An 11,403-nucleotide genomic window follows, 5' to 3' on the forward strand; every position below is an offset into this window, starting at 1 on the left:
ATTAAGTCAGAACATGGTTCCTTTATATCTTTACCATATGAGAATTCTTCTGTTTTATAGTGGCTGTGGTTGTCTCTGTGACATCTTTTATTTCTATGTTTTGGTGGGGTTTGCTCAGGAAATTCATGTAATCCATGGACTATAAAGAAAATTCACCACTTGCGGTTCATTTACAGCATTAGCTACCAAAGTGTTTATAAGAATTTTCTTCTGTGATCATAATCCAAATCTATCAACTGTACCGTACTGGTGCTCTCTAAAATTTGATAACAACAGGGCCACCTGAAGACAGAGTTGTTAGGCCACCCCTCAGTTCGCTGTCTTCACAACAGTCTAGCTTAAGGACACTGGAAGGGTACTTGTACAAAAGATGGATAAGGGTAAATACTTGCCAGTCCTCAGACTGCTGAAGCAATGTTACTTATCATCTTCATTCTGGTAGAGGAATTAGCATTTTGTATTCCTCACAGCCGTATGTCATGGCATCTGTCTAACTGAAGATCCTGTACTTCTTTACCTGTGCTTTGTTACATTTGCCATTCCAAATGCTGTCTCCAACTCTGTCCAGGAAGCCACATATATATATATATCCCTTTATACTTGAAACTTAGAACTACTGAAACTTTAATATTTGTCAACTTCTATTGCCGTTTCACTCTTGGAAAAGTCATTTGGTCTTTTCCAATTATTGAGCTAGTTTCCAGGCTCATGTATATACCAGCAGTAATCAAGAATAACAACGTAAGGGAGTCATACTGATAAATAAAAACAGAATTTGGCCTGTTGCCTTGAAAAATAATTCTGCATGCCTAGTTACACTTCCAAATTTGGTATTTTCTAAAGCATTAAAGGTTAATGTTTTAGTGAAGGGTGTGTGGTAATGTGTGGCCAATACTTTCTTACATGGAAGAGTGCCACAGCACAGTGGTTGTCTTCAGGCTTGCTGTGCAGGAAGGTTTTCTCACACACAAAACAATAAGGAACATAAGAGTTGAAAAGCAAGCATTTCTGAAATACAAGATTTCATGAGGATTTTTTTCTGGGAACACATCGTAGTGGTGTTAAATACAGTGAAGCATATTGCGTTGTTGAAAATAGTTTTATCAAATTGAGCAACCTTCAGCATGTACTTGTCTCAGAGGTGACTCACGGGGGGATTATGGCAACTTTTCATCATGTGCAACTAGTAATGACTTAACACTGCTAACTTTAGTCAATGAGTTAAGCTGACAAGGAGTAGAATCAGAAGAACAAACCAGCGTTTAGAGCTGGAAGACACCTATGAAATCACTTAAGTCCACTTCATCCCTGCTGCTGCTGATTTGTTCTCTTAACTACAGTTTCTATTGTGTCTTTCAGTCTATGTAATGTTTAATTAGAGTTTAAGACTAAAAGACCATATGTTTCCTGAGGAAGGTTTTCTCAGTTCTCCACAGACTTGTCTTTGTGTTATATTGCGCAGTTACTCTTACCTCAATTTTTTATTCTACCTTAGATAATTAACCTTTTTAAAATATGCTTAAAATCTTTCCCCATTTTGAACTCTGTTGTACACTGTTTAATTGAGAAGTAGACAAATAAACATTAGGTAGTCTCTGCATCTCATAAACTCCTACGTGTATTTTTTTAACTCATTCCAGTTTCACCATCTTTTCTTTTGCCTCTGAAACTGCATTGTTTGATAACATACTATTATTTACTGGTAAACTTGCTATCTTGAATGTTCCTTGGGTGTTTATTTCATTTGGTACCTTGTGTTATGAAAATAATCTCCAGATTCATTCTTCAGTTAAAAGGGGGGAAAAGAAAAAAGAAAAAAAAAAAAAAAAAGAGTGGTTGGCATGCTCCTCCATGATTTTCGGTTTCCAACATATCCTACAATGTAATCTATAAGTCTTATGTGATCACATAGCTGCAGGCACTAGGATAAATACACCAAATATCCCCTCAAAATTATGGAAAAAAGAGGTGATTGCAATGCTCTGTCCTTCTCCTAGTTCCCTTTGCTACTTTATCCTCCTGTTAAAGCTTAATTCTTATCCACTGTTCTACCTTAAACAGCGTTCCCTGGTTAAAGTAGGTACTGCAAACAGGTATTTCAGACTATGTACAGCTCATAGTGTGTATTGCAAGAATATGTCCTAGTTTCGGCTGGGATACACAGACAAAAGAAATCTTCCAGTGGCTAATATTCATTTATTCATAGTATTTCTGGTTTTGTTTGTATATGACTGGCTCTTGGATTGTCCTGCTTGAAGAAAAAATGGATTGGAAAAGAAACTCATAGCAAAACTATTAAAAAATTTGAACCAAAATATCATTTGTAAAGGGTTCTAAACCAATGCAAGCAATGTATTTCTGTGGTTTCATAAATTTTAGGAGGATGTTACAGCAGCAGCTCAAGTACTTAATATGATTTCTGATAAAGCAGTTTGTTGTTAAGAAGGTTCCTGGCTTTTGCCCCAGTTACAAGCTTTATAGATTTCCTGTTTCCTTTTACTAAGACAAAAATACAGATGAAGGGATAGCTCTACAAGAGAATGCCTCGCAGGGTAGTGGTTATGGTCAATTACTAACAAATGAAGCACTTTCAAATATTTTTTTAAAAGAATGCTCTTACTAAACTGTTGAATGAGCTTTAGCAGTTGTTCACCCAAGTTTTACAGAGGGTACTAGAAAATTTTTCCAGCAGAAAAATCACTCTCATTGGATCAGAGTGTAACTTAAGGCTTGGGTTTGTTAGCACTTGATATTACTTGTCATTGCTAGTTATGCCTTATCTTGCAATTTTTCTGTCTGGATGTACATAATAACTGCATATTGGCAGATGGCAACACTGAGGCAGTAAACAAGTGAAATCCTTACTGTTTGTTGAGATACAGTAAGTTTGTAGGCACTGGCAGTAAGAATGACCTGTTAAGTGGGAAAATCTCATTCAAGCCTGTGATTTGGGGAAAAAATTGGGAAGGGGCTATGAAGAGGTATAATTTTCTTACTTACGTAATAAAGTTTAACAGGGACTCTTAGATTAATTTCAAAGTTGGTATTAAGTATTAGTCACAAGAATAACATGCTGCTGCTTAAATACTGAAGTTTGCTACTTAACCTGTGATATTTTTCTTTATCTGAACATGGAAACTTTTGTGTCCATGCAGAGAGTGCAGAGAATATAACTGATACGATAGTTGAATGCTAATGAGTTGATATTTGACAAATAATCTGAAGAAAGCGTAACTGTTACTTTAAGTACTTATTCTTGTATGTGGAAAGCATACTTTGAAGAATAGGCACTTCCCCTCAAGAAAAATGGTATTGTTTTGATATTAGCAAGCTTGCAGATTGGAAGATGAAAAGAACTTTCCAAAGTCCTTACAAATTTAAATGAGCATAGGTCAACAATATATATTGATTAATGTCTTCTCTAATGATAACAAGCACAGTAGGAAAAAAGTATTTTAATACGAATCAGTTTTTCTGAAATTAGCAGTTGTACTGTCAACATTGCATCTTATTTTCTTAGAAGAGAAGATGGGATTTTGGAAAATAGAAAAATGTAATCAAGCAGTGTGTATAGTATTGTAGTGTGCATAAATGTCAGATGAATCATGAAGAGAAACAAATTGAGACATATTGCACAGACAGACTTTCTATGTTGTTAACTCTTTGAAAGATGTTTTAGATAAAGACTATCCAACTGAAAGTCTTTCTAGATAGACCACACTATATGGAGAATTTGATATTTTGTTTGTAGCAAACTATCAAATAACTTGTAAGGTCTGTTACTATTTAAATAGATCCTGTGTTGATCTAAAGAAGGTTATTGGCATAAAATGGCCCTGTAATTTATTTAGCCGCTCCTGTAAATTGTACTTAAGATACTGCTAAACAAGACACAACAGTGGTATATTTTTGTTTGTTGAATAGTTAAAAAATTCAAGAAAATGGCTTATATAAAATCACACATCATTAAATGTCAGTAAAGACCCAGATTTATTTCAGAGCTCTTCAAGTTCAGGCACAGCTTAGAGTATTGTTACAGTTTTGAAGGGTTTGGGGTAAGTTTCTTCTGCATTGCATGTGACTGCTGATTTTAGGAGGAAAACCACAGACACTCAAGATCAGAATAGCATTGTTACGGATTATTGCGTGACCACATTCTAAAATTGGAAAACATGCTGCCTCAGGTTAGACACCCGCTTAGTGCTGAGCAACTTTGTGTCTAGGCTGAATGTAGATGTTAATTTTTAAATGTTAAATTTGAAAGTATTGGCCATAATATTTCAGTGCCTCTGGTGTTCTAATATCTAAAAGTTTAAAACAGAGTTTTAGGAGTCTTAATTTAGTCATTAATTGAATAATTCAGGAGAAAAATATTTTGAGATTCTCAGCTGGAACTGTGAGTCTGCGTGAAGGCTGAGGAGCATACTTCACTGGATTCAGTTTAATGACCTGCTGAAACAGTGGCTTTCCTCTCCAGTCGAAAGCCAGGTTTTCACAAATGTCTTTCTGTTTTTCTTCAGGCTACCTTTCAGTATTGTATGTGTTCAGCTCAGAGGTACAGTAGTAGTAGTATAGTAAATCTGCACAAGTAATAGCTTGTTCAAGAAGTTGAACTGCATTTGAAACAAATGTTCAATTTCTCAAATAATTGTGGGCTGGATTCCACACGTTTGTTCATTAGAATCTCTTTTAAGTTTAATAAATCTCAAGCAGTCTTTCTCGTTCCCTTTTCCTATTAATTGCATTACTGAACACAAAAGCTGTGTTATGTGCAGAATGACTGAGCTTATCCCTACTAGAAAGGAGTTATGTTTGGTATCTAAAGAACAATAACAGTTTGCTGCCTGGCTGATCAATGCTGGATCAAGTTCACATTCCCAAGCTCCCACTCTCCCACCTACATGTGTAGGGGGTGGAAACATAGCAAAGAGAGGGAGGACAGGTCCTCTTTTACACAGAAATGCTGAATTGAGACTTGCCTAATAAGGGCACAGCTGGGCTTGCATAGCAATAAACCTGGATTTTAATCTATTGCTTGTAAAAACATCCGAGGAATAGCACAGAAGTTAGCAACTAATTAATTTTTAGCCTGCCCATTGTTTTCTCTACCCAATGGAAACAATCCATAAAGGTTTAAAATAATTTTTTTGCTACCTTGCAAGAGAACAGCTTTTCTATATTAATTAGGAAAGAGTAGCCTTTGAAATGGCTGAAATCTCTCCAGTTTGGAGTCCCTTATAAGTAGTTTTAGTGCACTGGACACAGAATATGAAGTAATGAGAAGTCAAATGCTACTTTAGGAAATAAAAATCTTTTTAGTGCAGGAGGATAGAGAGTTGGGCATGAAGCTGAGGTAAAAATTTTGTGACAGGAACAAGTTGTCACCTTCCCTTCCCAGTGGTCTAGGGTTTTTAAAAGAAACGTGTTTTACTTCCTGGAAATTTTCCCTGTTTTCTAGGCTTTTAGAAAGACATATTTGTGATTGGAAGGAATGAATATGTGAGGAAGATGTATTTCATGCATGGGTGTAAACACATACCATGTATCTGAAGTCCATGTAGCCCTCTGTAATGCTGACCCAAAAACCTGTGACCTGCTGATTCATGCAATGGTCCAGTCAGAAACTCCAAGTGATCCTCAGGGTTCAGATCCTGCTGTTGCGTGCTCAACTGGCTAGAATTGGGGACGGAAGCTCTTGCTTTTGAGCCCAATGCTTTTTTCACACACTCTTCAAAAACACTGAGCTGCTGAAGTATTTCTAGAGAGCAGATGGTAACAAAATTTGTGTAATGGTCTTCATTCCATCTCCATCCAGCCAGTTTGCTGGCTTCCACAAAAGTTGATACGAGCAATGTCAAGATCTTTCCTGTTTTTTATTACCTTCGGTCATCCCCTTTTCATTTAGCAGTGCTTCATAAGTCAGACTGCAGATATAGATGATGCTCACCTTCTGTTTAATCATAGAGGAAATAAGTGATTCTTCTAAAACTCATTCCATCTCCGTAAGAAAGGGATTTTTTCCAGGATGCTTTAACTATTCTGTCTACTCCCTTCTAAGCCCACAGTGAAATTTAAATGCTGAAATGAAGATGTCTGGAGAAAGATAGGTTTGAATAGTCTATTGGCTGACAAAGCTATTGGCCGATACAAAAATGAGTGGTAAAGGTCATAGCTGAGCTTATGGTTCTTACCCTTAGCATATAGGCTAACAGTATTTCATGACCAGAGGGCTGATGGACTTTTGCCTTGGACATGTTTCTTTACTAGAGCTGTTGGAAGGATTTTGGTAGCCTCAAGGGATCAGTAAGACTCAGGGGTCAGTACCTCTGAAAGATGCATTTCCTTTCTTAAACAAGAAATAAAGTCTGCCTCATTTTCTTTGAGTCCCTTTGTACTGGAAAAGGAAGAAAAACACTACTTGTCACATCAGTGGTGCAGGACTGTCCAGTATCCATGTTCAGACATGTTTTTCTTTGTTTTTCTCTGTAATTTAAACAACAACAACAAAACACAACAAAGGGCTTTCAAAGACCTGTGTAGTTTGGCCAGCCAGCAGCTATCCACTGCCTACCAAGATCTTGGTGTTAGATGGAGCCAAAGTGAATTTTATAGAGGATTCTCTTATGTTAAAGAAACTTGAGTCCTAATCTTTGTCCTCTGGGTTCAAAATGTCTGGATTCAAATTACTTTTAAATTGACAGAGTGCAGGGCCAACCTAAAATCTGAGGTCTTATTTCCATACATGATTGTACTGAAAAGTGTTAAATCTTCTAAATATTATCTTGCTACTTGTAGAGGAAGGTGATGCTGTAATTTGCAGTCTGGATGGTGTTGAAATTTTGCAGCACATTGGAATGCTTCACAAGCAGAAAGGCCTAAATATAAAAACAATAATCTACTTTTCCAGTTGCTCCAGAGAGGCACCTGTACAGTAGTGAGAGCACCTGGTGAAATCAGGAGAGAAAAAAAATGAGCATTTTAGCATACTCTAAAAATATTATTATAGTATAGATAATATAATGCAATATGATACAAAAATTATGTATCATTGTATGTTACACACTATTATTTAGTAATAAGTAATAAGCATATTATTTAGAGATCCTGTGGTCATGTGGTCAGAGATACTTTCTTTATCAGATTATGAATCTGTTCTTCAACTAAATTGGTGGGTACATCTTTACCTGGGAACTTTCTCCCCAAAGCAGAGTTGCTAATATGGATATGAAGGATGTATTTGCATTCCCCCATTTGAAAAAAATATTCCTGCCACAGCATGTGAAAGTCACGTTGCAGTGTCCTAGAAGTACATCCTGAAAGTTATTGTTTCAACAGGTTTTTGTCTCTTGGAGGTAGAGATATTTTCAGGAGGGGAAAGTTTGACTTGAACATAATGTCTCTGTAGGGGTGTTACATTGAAGAATATCAGACACAACACACTGATCTTAAAAGCGTGTGTTTACACCACCACAGACACTTTTGGAGGAATTAGAACATTTTGGTTCATGGTATCAATATAAATGACCATCTTTCCTAAGATATGGATAATGTCAGAACAACTTTATTTTCCATTTCGGTGAATAAAGCTGTCCCCATGAAAACTGCATAAAATCAGCTGGAGGACTTGCTGTTCTTACAGGAGCATATTCTGGGCTGGATTTCTTTTTCAGTCATTTTGATCTGCTGCTGATATACTGCTTCTTGCAGTGTGGATGCACCAGCCATCTTGCTATTTTCAGTTGTAGCCCACTGCTTCCTTAGTCTGTCTGCCAAATTCCGATAACAGTAGTGTTTTAAAATCCTTCCAGTTGTTGCCCTTGGGGAATACAGTCAAATGCTGCAAGCCGTTATTAATCATCTAGTGAGCTACTGAATAAAATACTTTCCTGTATTTTCATTTTCTGAACTTTTTTACAAAAGATTGGAAGCCAGGTCTCTTCTGCTGAAGCAGTTTTCAGGTCATACAGACTGTTCTGAGGGCACATCATATTCTGTTTCCAAGTAAGTTAATTTTCCAACTTAAATTACTCTTCTTTTTTTTCCTATAAATATTCTGTGTGGTAGGAAAACAGTTATGTATCTTGCATTTTATTGTAGTTCCTTTAAACTGTCCTTTACTGATATCAGAGAGGTGATGGCATCACCCTTCAAAAGTAGACAGTACCATAGAACGAAACTAGGGGGAGTCCATTTTTTGTTTTATGTTACATGGGAAGGTATAGAAAGGTACAAAATTGCAATTGTAGACTGGTGAAATTAGCTACATTCTCTAGGAGAAAATGACTTGACAGTAACATCTTTAGACTTTTCTGGGTGCTTGCTGGTGTCCACATAGATCTGAATATATAAATGTGGGTGTGTATACATGGTGTAAAATTCAGTAATTGAGAGGAAAATAAAATCTCTAGAAATGAGAGGTTGGAAAATGACTCGACTGCATTAGTTATTGATTTCCTCTGCTTTGCAGAAGCTCTTCTGAAATTCTTTTGCAGTAAATACTTTTATTCCTCCATTTTGAATTTTTTCTTTTTGCCTTCCAGTATCTGAGGAATGCTGGCAAGCCAAAACAAAATGGCACTGATTCAGTGTTAACCTTAGATAAAACAACCTTCTTAGTTTATCAGTATTGAATGGTTTAGCATTAGAGTAGCACAGACCAGCTGAAGTTGTAAACGACTTCTGCAAAGGAAAAGTGCATGATTATAATTTTTAATTGAGTTATGAAATACCAATGGTAGCCATCACAGCCTGAACAATTTAAAGCCAGTTTCTGTTTCAATTTAAAATGAAACAGTTGTCTGTTGCACAAATATCCTATTGTTTTCTAGGCTATGTGCAATCCTGAAAGTTACTTGTATGTTTGGGATCTGGTTTGACTTGAAGAATAGCTGGTGTACATCATTGCCTAAGTTATTTACCAGGATATTGGGCCTGTCTTCACCCAATTGGTAGAAAGTGCTACTCCTCCACCCCATTTCAAAAGTCAGTTATATTTAATCCTGCTGCAGCAAGAATGAAGGATCCTAGCATGCTTTGGCATGTAGAAATGCTCATTCCCAATCTGAGTTTTGCATAGGACAGGTCCATTAGCAGTCTCTGAAAGTATTCCCAAGTAAAGAAGGACATGGAGGATGGACTGATCTTAATTTCTTTTGTGAGGGGATGCAGGTACGGCAGTTAGTGTCACGAGGACAGCAAATGGGACAGTTGATGGAGGGTGATGCAGCCCTTCTCCCTTCAAGTTGGGTGTGCCGTCACCCTTTTATTTAGTGTATGTAAGCTCCTTCCATTTGGAGTATGGAAGAATACAGCAGGAGGAAAACTGTTCTTAAAAACTTCCCTTCTCCCCTCCCTCTCTCCCTTTCCCCACTCCCCTCCTCTTTTCCTCTTCCCTGCTCTCTCTCCTGTTCCCAATTTTCCCAGCAAAATTTCCTAGTCCGGTCATGAGCTAAATCTTATTGAAGCATCAGTAAGTAGAGTTCACAGTTGACTGCACAGCCGGTGTGCAGTGACCACTGCTTGTTAGGCCCACCCTGTTTCGCTGCTTTCTTTCCTCTGCAGGCTGGCTGTATGGGCATGTTGGCTCGTATCTTATGCTGCAGTGCAATCATTTTACAGTAGACTAGTGTTCAAGGTATGATGTGCACAGCAGCCAGCACCAGGGAACCCCAGGTGTTGGTTCCACAAGGTTATATCAGCATTATAAAAAGTTGGTAACAACTCCTGTTGAGTTCCCTTCAGTGCCATGCAGCTACTAACGGGAAAACAGGAGCTACCTCTAAGTTTTAACATGCAGTGTGTTTGTGAGTTAGGGATTTTCATCCCAAATCAGCCTCAGGGTCTGCAGGTCTGAAAATCAATGTCTCGGGTAACTTTTTTTCCTTGGTTTTCTCTGAACATTTGACAGGAGAGGAAGTGTAATTTAAAGGATCTAAAGTCTAGATCTGTTTCATTGTTTCTATTACCCAGTGTTTCCCATAACTTCTTCTGTGGGAATGCACGATCTGATCTGTTAACTGATCCAAGGGAATATTGTTTAGGTAGTTGCATTAATTTGTGTTTGCCATTAACAATTTTTTTGTTCATCTTCTTGTTCATTCTCTTTGAACTATGCTCTGTTCTTCTTCCTTCTTTCAAACGCACACAGTTCAAGAATCAATTTATAGGAGCTTTTGGAATTAGCATTTAGTAGAAAATCTGTTGTGGCTTTACAAAATAAAAGTACGTTGTTGACACCAGTTTCAAGTAGACCTGTTGTGAGTGTGAAATAAAAATCTGTAGGAAGATTTTCTGCTGTGGTATCTCTATTAAAAAAGTTCTTCGTTGTGTAATGCCTCATAGTGAAGTTGCTTCTATTTAAAGCATTGAGTTTGTTCTTGGCTTTGATCTACAGCTTTTGATCTTGAAAGAAGGATGTTGTGGCAGTAAAACAAAAAGGGCAGGAGAGAGGTTTTTTTCTTTTTTTAAGTGATAAAGGGATGCTGCCAAGATTTAGTATGCACTAATTGGACCTATCTTTATTTACTTAAATCTGTTTGCGAAGTCCATCTAATTCTGTATATGGAAGGGTTTGCTCAAATGCATGCTTTAATGAGCCTTATTCTTTTACAAGAGCACAGGTTTTCTTTTGAAGCTTTCAGGGAATTGTCGTAAGTAGCACAGAGTATAAATGATTTTTAAAATACTGAAAATACCTTACTAGCATCATTTTAACTATATCAAGTGTAATGCAGTCTATCCTTCGTTGTCTCTCATCTTAAATGCTAAACACAAAGCACTTAACGTTAAGTCCTAACTTAAGAATAGTGCTCAGATTTTGCATGGCTGACATTACTTGGGTCTCTCCCATCACGGGGAGTTTGAATATCCCCTTCAAAGGGCACAGAAACATCTGTTGAAGTCCCATGCCTAAATTTAATCACCGGCTTGCAGTCTCTTGTCGAAGCCAGCATTTAGCTGAGGCCTCAATGAAGGGCTTGCTGTGCTGTAATACGAATGCTGCTTTGGTTCTTGCTTTTAAGGTGCATTTCAGACCCTCCAAGGTAATTTAAGAGTTGGATTCTTTAGATGTCAAGCAAGTACTGGGGGAAATCTTGAAGCGCTTAACGGCGATGATACTTTCCCTCTTGAACTAGCCCCATTAGGCCATTCCTCTGTCTGTGACGACCCGTGCCGGAGGGTGTTTATAGGAAGGCTAACAGGAAAGCGTCTTTTCCATAGTAAGGACGGGACTCAACGGGAGAGCGTCTCTCTTAAAAATTCGACTTGTAAGCCGGTGACGAGCGTGCATGCAGAGGTTTGGAAGGGCCGTCCCGTCGGGGAGGGGGTCGGAGGAGCGCGGCCGGCGGGACCCCCGCGCCTGGGCTGGGCTGGGCTCCGCTCCGTTCCCCCCCGTTCCCCCGG

At 37.9% G+C, this 11,403-nt stretch overlaps 1 protein-coding gene across 1 annotated transcript in view; it reads left to right on the forward strand.

The window, feature by feature from the left end:
* The window catches only part of LOC104832467 (chromosome unknown open reading frame, human C9orf3), a 181,277-nt gene that overhangs the window by 92,234 nt on the left and 77,640 nt on the right, over positions 1-11,403 (forward strand). The gene's annotated exons all lie outside the window — the stretch shown is intronic.

Source organism: Haliaeetus leucocephalus, unplaced genomic scaffold (assembly GCF_000737465.1).
Source record: "Haliaeetus leucocephalus isolate CR32 unplaced genomic scaffold, Haliaeetus_leucocephalus-4.0 Scaffold251, whole genome shotgun sequence".
Classification (NCBI taxonomy): Eukaryota; Metazoa; Chordata; class Aves; order Accipitriformes; family Accipitridae; genus Haliaeetus; species Haliaeetus leucocephalus.